Genomic DNA, 8,549 nt, shown 5'->3' on the forward strand with positions numbered 1-8,549 from the left:
ATTGCTGAATATTGGGGAGCAGTCTGGACTGCTGGATGTTTGGCAACATAGGTTTCCCATGGGTGAGGGGTATATCCATTGCTCTATGGTACACAATACTCACATGTGTATAGAGTATTGGTCAATGTCCCAGAGGTTGGTGCCACATGTCCAGCGGTGGGAGCCATTGTCGCACACATACTAAGATCACTCGCAGGTGCTTCAACTGGATAGTGCATGGCTTCCTGCATTCTGCTGGAGATTCCTACAGTACTCACTTCTGGACGCTGTGTTCTGGAAGGAGCTTACAAAGGTGATTGATCAATATTTTAATGCCATCATTGGATCTGTGTAGAAATTTGCTTAAGACTGGGAGGCTTTCATGGTTTACCATATCAAAGCACGCTGGTATGCTTTGGTCACTTTGGGGATGGTTGGAAGCAAAACTAGCAAGCCTAGAATGGGCACACAGAGAGATGGCAGAGCAGAGTCTGTTGGGTGACATCAAGGTCCGATTAGAGGAGTATCATGAGGTAATGCAAAGCGAAGTCACTTATCTAAGAAAACAAGTGATTGTGAGGGTGTATGGGGAATGCGAGTGTCCTGACACTACATTGGTGGTGATTGTGCGGCTGTGACTACAAGATGGCGCAGTTTTGGTGGGGAAGGATGAGCAGAGGGTACCTCTGTTAGGGAAAGCAGGTGTCGGATTGTTATTGCCCTTACTGCAATTATCTGTTTGGCGTATAAGGTGTCACCAAGTGATGAATATGCATGGGGCCTTTCTTATGGATGGCGTAATGCACCAGACAGAGGGCCAGATTTATGTCAGACTTGCGCCACGTTTACGCCCCGTTGCGTCACGCAACAGCGGCGTAAACGTGGCGCATCCCTGCGACCCATTTACAACGTGACACATCTAGGTAGATGCGTAACGTTGTAAAGCCCTGCGCCACCTGTGGGCGTTCCGGCGCAGGGTGGGCTTTCCGGGGCAGGTGCGCCTCGCAAAAGTGCCTGCGTGAAATGTACAAGATTTCACGCAGGCACTTTTAGGCCAATGCTGCGTCAAAACCCTGCACCTGCTTGAAGCAGGCATAAGGCTTGACGCAGCATTGGACAGATAGGGCCCCCCAGAGCATTGCTGGAGCTGCGTCGCGCTTGCGACGCAACTCCAGCAATGCACCGCCTTTACGGCACAGATGCGTCACGCATCTGCGCCGTTTTTGCTCCATGATGCGCCGCATTGTAAATGCGGCGCACCATGGGTGGCGGAGCTGCGGCGCACAATAAATGGCGCATCCCTGGGGATGCGCCAGTTATTGTAAATCTGCCCCAGAGTGTTTTGAACTGGATTCTATTGTGAGTCAGTGTCCATTGCAGGGATACTAACACTAGTGCATCTGACAAGTGTCTGGGGATTGTGAAGAGAGTCCCCGCAGCAGCGTTCAAGGCTACCTGCAGTGGTATTGTCATCTATTTTGGGCTCCCTAGGTATAGGGAGTTGCCCTCATCCAGACATGAATGGATGAGTTGAGACAAAACGCTACCAGAATGATTGTAATGTATAGTCCCCACAGACTGTAGGTGCTCTCTAATAGGCCCAATCGTCCAAGAGACCCTGGTTTTTAACAAAGTATAAACCATGGGGAGAGGCACACACTTGAATAGCAAAAACATTGAAAATTTCTCATTTGAAAAAATGTCCCTCCAAAGAGGAACTAGACATCGCAAAACATTTGACATTTTCTGAAAATTCATTTTTTATTTCTTTGTTTTGCAGTTCAAAAACAGGGGCAATGACACACAATGCGTTTCGTCCCTAAACATAGGGACTTCTTAAGGGCTGCTAAAAACATATAAACAATCAGAGCAAACAAGTACAAACACAGATAATGAATAAATGTTATATACATGCAAAAAGACAAGTGACAAAGAGTGTAGTGCATTAAAACGCATTTAAGCAAACAGATCATTACAAAGTATCCCAAACGGTACTAAGACCCATACAAGATACTTGAAAAACTGTGATGTACAAATACATCTTCTTTCTACTTTCTCAAAGTGCTAAACTATCTAACTAACTAACTATATTTCGTCTGTTTCTCATCACTGATCATAACCAATATACATAACATGTTGTGTCCTAACAAATCTAAATAGACGTATTGCTTCATTTACAAAAAGAAAAGCGTATCTCTGCAAAGCTCATAGTGTGATCAAAGTTTTTATTTTATTTTTTATTCATCATTTTCTGCATGAGTAAAAACAATATATGATAATTCACCTCTAGAGTACATCAATCAGTATCACAAACTTACACAGACAGATCATGCACAGTCATGTGTCGCATTGTGGAACAGGGTAGTCACAATGTCATTTCTTAACATTTGCTCACTACCAAATACATGGTTTCTTGGCCATTTCCTGCATCTGAGTCACCATCCATTACAGGGTATGGGGATGTGTATCGTATAGACAACTGGATGCTTCAGGTTCAGCCCACCCCTGTCAGGACAATACCTGTCGATTTTGTGTGGGGGCAGGCGAACTCGTGCTATGCAGGAACACTTTGAGGGGACGCCAGATGTCTTTCGGACGGAAAGCAGGGGGAGGGTAGTGGCATACAGTTCACTATTTGTGTTACAGTAAGTTAGACTAGCTAGCTAAGCCTTTACTGGGGGTGAGGATCTACTACCCCTTTTGAGTGCTATTTCCCACGAAAATGTGATAGTAATGAATCTGACCGACCCCTTAGGCATGGTATCTCTTCTTTGCTGGGAAAGAGCGAACCACCTACTGCGGCAGCTAACGATTCCATCTCAGGAATATCATCAGAGTACTAATCAGAAGATGGAAAGAGAAATGGTTTCATTACCCTAAAAATTCTATCTGGTCAACCTGCTCCAATCTGCCCTGTGACAATATCTTGCAAGCAAAGTATTCAGAATTTTATGAAGTAAAGAAGTAATCCACTGTCACCAAGTTCTCTCCATTGATGGCACATCGGAGAATAACAGAAACCACTGGTGCTGCCTATATGGCTGAATAATATTCTAGTATCAATCCATGATTTTCCATAAGACCCATTAAGAAATATCCCAAAAACTGTGACCCTCAAAGTCTGGATTTGAGGGTGGAAAAGGATACGAGATAAAGAAAAGCGTTCACCCGAAGAAGGCTTTAACGCCGAAACGCGCGTTGTGCCCCCCTTTTTTAATCGACCGCCAGCCTTAACATTATGATAAAACTCCTCCTTTAGCTTTTTAAATGTATTATGTATAGTATTGATTGGGTTGTTTGTTTGTAAAAACTATCAAGTGTGTGTACAAAAAGAATCACTATATATAAAGGGTTAAAAGATAAAAACCAGAAACAGTGTTTGTTAAATGTGATGAAAACGCATAATGATGAGAAGTTCTATATATATATATATAAAAAATTGAAATAAAGAAAAAATAACTTCATAATAAAACAAAATGTCTATGTAATATTTATTTAGATATTACACACTGGTTTTACATATATCTGGGCCCTATTCATTTTGTCGCTAAAGTATTAAATATATCTTGCTGTCAGCTTGTTGTTTACCACACTTTGAGGGGACCCTAGATGTCTTTTGGACGGAAAGCAGGGGGAGGGTAGTGGCATACAGTTCATTATTTGTGTTACAGTTAGTTAGACTAGCTAGCCAAGCCTTTACTGTGGATGAGGATCTACTACCCCATTTGAGAGCTATTTCCCGCGACAATGCGATAGTAATGAATCTGCGCGACCCCTTAGACATGGTATGCACATATCCCAATAAAGTTACCTCGGGTTTGGTAGCTATGTCCAAGTGAGTCATCTGGGATAATAGTCAAAAAATGGCTCTCCAGAGATCCTTAATCGTAGCACAGTTCCAGGTTAAATGAGAGAAATCCACCTGTGGACTCCCACAGTTGTGCGGACAATTGGGGTCAATTGAATGGAGTCTTGCAGGTGTCATGTAAACCCTCCATAAATAATGAAAATGTAATAATTTATGCCTGCTATTTAGGGATACTGCTTTAATCTGAGTGCAGCAGTACATCCAATGTGAGCCTGTATTGGGTGCCCCAGATCTCGCTCCCATGCCTCCCGGACCTTCCCCCACCTTCGACTGACCCAAGACCATCTCTCCTTCAGGAAGCAGCTCAAGACCTGGCTGTTCGAGCAGTAACGTCCCCCTCTCCCCCAGCGCCTTGAGACCCTTCCGGGTGAGTAGCGCGCAATACAAATGCCGTGATTGACTGATTGATTGGCATATATCAGACTCCCTGCAAAGAGTGATGCTGTCAAAGGGCCAGCGAGAGCTGAATGGGGTCACCTGCTGTGGTGGATCCTAGTCGTAATCGCTACCCATCTCTGCAGGTACCTGGAGCCACTATCATGCCCACGCCATGTCGGTGAACAAATTGGACCTTGTGTCAGGGCCAGGCTGGAGTGAGCGAGACTACAACAGTGTTGCTTGGGCTCCATTGGTGCAGGAAGGCCAATTGTGGTGGCACAGGACGCCTCTTCATTTAGACTAGCTTGTATGCATGTGCATAGACTGGAACAGGGGGTTCACGGCGGGCTTCGATGGACAGCTGGAGCACTGCCTCCTGCAGTGCTAGGGCACTGCTCTGAGCTGGACCTGTTCCATGGGCTGCCCCTGCGGATGTGGTGGCTGTAGGAGTTGAGGGGTCTGCTTGGCCCTAGCCTGGGAGCGGCCGTTTGGACATATCGCCTACCTACTGGTCATTTCCTTGCTATGCCTGTACAACTAGTGGTGCCTTCTGCTGTGGCTTGGGGGGGGAGAATTCCTCATAATGGGCAAAATGGCCAAACTGCAGCCCAAGCTGCAGTTTGTAACAGACACACAATTGATGGACGGAATGCAGAACAAATCAAAACATTCACCCCAGTCAAGAGATCTGGGTTAAATTCATCATTCTTTTGCTCACCATGCCACCCCAGTTTAGACCTGGTCATATGCAAACTAGTCTTGACCCTGTGCCTCATGGGAACAGTCCAGCCCGAACTGCCGAGACAGGTCCTCCCTGGACCATAAACAAGCATGCTAGGACCGGTTTTGGGGTTTCACCCCTCTTCAGCCAGGATAGCTTCATTCCAGTGGCACAGTGAGCCCAGGACCCACGTCTAGGCATACCTGGCGCACTTAGGGCGAGAAAGCAAAAGACACACAATTGAAGGAGGGAATGCAGAACAAATCAAAACATTCACCGCCAGGCAAGTGATCTGGGTTAAATTCATCATTCTTTTTCTCACCATGCCACCCCAGTTGAGACCTGGCCATATGCAAATCAGTTTTGACCCTGTGCCTCATGGGAACAGTCCAGCCCGAACTGCCGAGACAGGTCCTCCCTGGACCATAAACAAGCATGCTAGGACCGGTTTTGGGGTTTCACCCCTCTTCAGCCAGGATAGCTTCATTCCAGTGGCACAGTGAGCCCAGGACCCACGTCTAGGCATACCTGGCGCACTTAGGGCGAGAAAGCAAAAGACACACAATTCAAGGAGGGAATGCAGAACAAATCAAAACATTCACCGCCAGGCAAGTGATCTGGGTTAAATTCATCATTCTTTTTCTCACCATGCCACCCCAGTTGAGACCTGGCCATATGCAAATGAGTTTTGACCCTGTACCTCATGGGAACAGTCCAGCCCGAACTGCCGAGACAGGTCCTCCCTGGACCATAAACAAGCATGCTAGGACCGGTTTTGGGGTTTCACCCCTCTTCAGCCAGGATAGCTTGATTCCAGTGGCACAGTGAGCCCAGGACCCACGTCTAGGCATACCTGGCGCACTTAGGGCGAGAAAGCAAAAGACACACAATTGAAGGAGGGAATGCAGAACAAATCAAAACATTCACCGCCAGGCAAGAGATCTGGGTTAAATCCATCATTCTTTTTCTCACCATGCCACCCCAGTTGAGACCTGGCCATATGCAAATCAGTTTTGACCCTGTGCCTCATGGGAACAGTCCAGCCCGAACTGCCAAGCCAGGTCCTCCTTGGACCGCAACAAGCATCCTAGGACCGGTTTCGGGGTTTCACCCCTCTTCAGCCAGGATAGCTTGATTCCAGTGGCACAGTGAGCCCAGGACCCACGTCTGGGCATACCTGGCGCACTTAGGGCGAGAAAGCAAAAGACACACAATTGATGGGTGGAATGCAGAACAAATCAAACATTCACCCCCAGTCAAGAGATCTCAGTTATATCCATCATTATTTTGCTCACCATGCCACCCCAGTTTACACCTGGCCCTATGCACATCAGTCTTGACCCTGTGCCTTGTGGGAACAGTCTAGCCCGAACTGCCAAGACAGGTCCTACCTGGATCATAAACAAGCATCCTAGGACTGGTTTCGGGGTTTCACCCCTCTTTAGCCAGGATAACTTGATTCCAGTGGCACAGTGAGCCCAGGACCCACGTCTGGGCATACCTGGCACACTTAGGGCGAGAAAGGAAAAGACACACAATTGATGGGTGGAATGCAGAACAAATCAAAACATTCACCGCCAGGCAAGAGATCTGGGTTAAATCCATCATTCTTTTTCTCACCATGCCACCCCAGTTGAGACCTGGTCATATGCAAACTAGTCTTGACCCTGTGCCTCATGGGAACAGTCCAGCCCGAACTGCCGAGACAGGTCCTCCCTGGACCATAAACAAGCATGCTAGGACCGGTTTTGGGGTTTCACCCCTCTTCAGCCAGGATAGCTTCATTCCAGTGGCACAGTGAGCCCAGGACCCACGTCTAGGCATACCTGGCGCACTTAGGGCGAGAAAGCAAAAGACGCACAATTGAAGGAGGGAATGCAGAACAAATCAAAACATTCACCGCCAGGCAAGTGATCTGGGTTAAATTCATCATTCTTTTTCTCACCATGCCACCCCAGTTGAGACCTGGCCATATGCAAATCAGTTTTGACCCTGTGCCTCATGGGAACAGTCCAGCCCGAACTGCCGAGACAGGTCCTCCCTGGACCATAAACAAGCATGCTAGGACCGGTTTTGGGGTTTCACCCCTCTTCAGCCAGGATAGCTTGATTCCAGTGGCACAGTGAGCCCAGGACCCACGTCTAGGCATACCTGGCGCACTTAGGGCGAGAAAGCAAAAGACACACAATTGAAGGAGGGAATGCAGAACAAATCAAAACATTCACCGCCAGGCAAGAGATCTGGGTTAAATCCATCATTCTTTTTCTCACCATGCCACCCCAGTTGAGACCTGGCCATATGCAAATCAGTTTTGACCCTGTGCCTCATGGGAACAGTCCAGCCCGAACTGCCAAGCCAGGTCCTCCCTGGACCGCAACAAGCATCCTAGGACCGGTTTCGGGGTTTCACCCCTCTTCAGCCAGGATAGCTTGATTCCAGTGGCACAGTGAGCCCAGGACCCACGTCTGGGCATACCTGGCGCACTTAGGGCGAGAAAGCAAAAGACACACAATTGATGGGTGGAATGCAGAACAAATCAAACATTCACCCCCAGTCAAGAGATCTCAGTTATATCCATCATTATTTTGCTCACCATGCCACCCCAGTTTACACCTGGCCCTATGCACATCAGTCTTGACCCTGTGCCTTGTGGGAACAGTCTAGCCCGAACTGCCAAGACAGGTCCTCCCTGGATCATAAACAAGCATCCTAGGACTGGTTTCGGGGTTTCACCCCTCTTTAGCCAGGATAACTTGATTCCAGTGGCACAGTGAGCCCAGGACCCACGTCTGGGCATACCTGGCACACTTAGGGCGAGAAAGGAAAAGACACACAATTGATGGGTGGAATGCAGAACAAATCAAAACATTCACCGCCAGGCAAGAGATCTGGGTTAAATCCATCATTCTTTTTCTCACCATGCCACCCCAGTTGAGACCTGGCCATATGCAAATCAGTTTTGACCCTGTGCCTCATGGGAACAGTCCAGCCCGAACTGCCAAGCCAGGTCCTCCCTGGACCGCAACAAGCATCCTAGGACCGGTTTCGGGGTTTCACCCCTCTTCAGCCAGGATAGCTTGATTCCAGTGGCACAGTGAGCCCAGGACCCACGTCTGGGCATACCTGGCGCACTTAGGGCGAGAAAGCAAAAGACACACAATTGATGGGTGGAATGCAGAACAAATCAAACATTCACCCCCAGTCAAGAGATCTCAGTTATATCCATCATTATTTTGCTCACCATGCCACCCCAGTTTACACCTGGCCCTATGCACATCAGTCTTGACCCTGTGCCTTGTGGGAACAGTCTAGCCCGAACTGCCAAGACAGGTCCTCCCTGGATCATAAACAAGCATCCTAGGACTGGTTTCGGGGTTTCACCCCTCTTTAGCCAGGATAACTTGATTCCAGTGGCACAGTGAGCCCAGTACCCACGTGGGCATACCTGGCACACTTAGGGCGAGAAAGGAAAAGACACACAATTGATGGGTGGAATGCAGAACAAATCAAAACATTCACCCCCAGTCAAGAGATCTGGGTTAAATCCATCATTCTTTTGCTCACCATGCCACCCCAGTTTAGACCTGGTCATATGCAAATCAG

This window comes from Lissotriton helveticus, chromosome 5_1 (assembly GCF_964261635.1).
Source record: "Lissotriton helveticus chromosome 5_1, aLisHel1.1, whole genome shotgun sequence".
Classification (NCBI taxonomy): domain Eukaryota; kingdom Metazoa; phylum Chordata; class Amphibia; order Caudata; family Salamandridae; genus Lissotriton; species Lissotriton helveticus.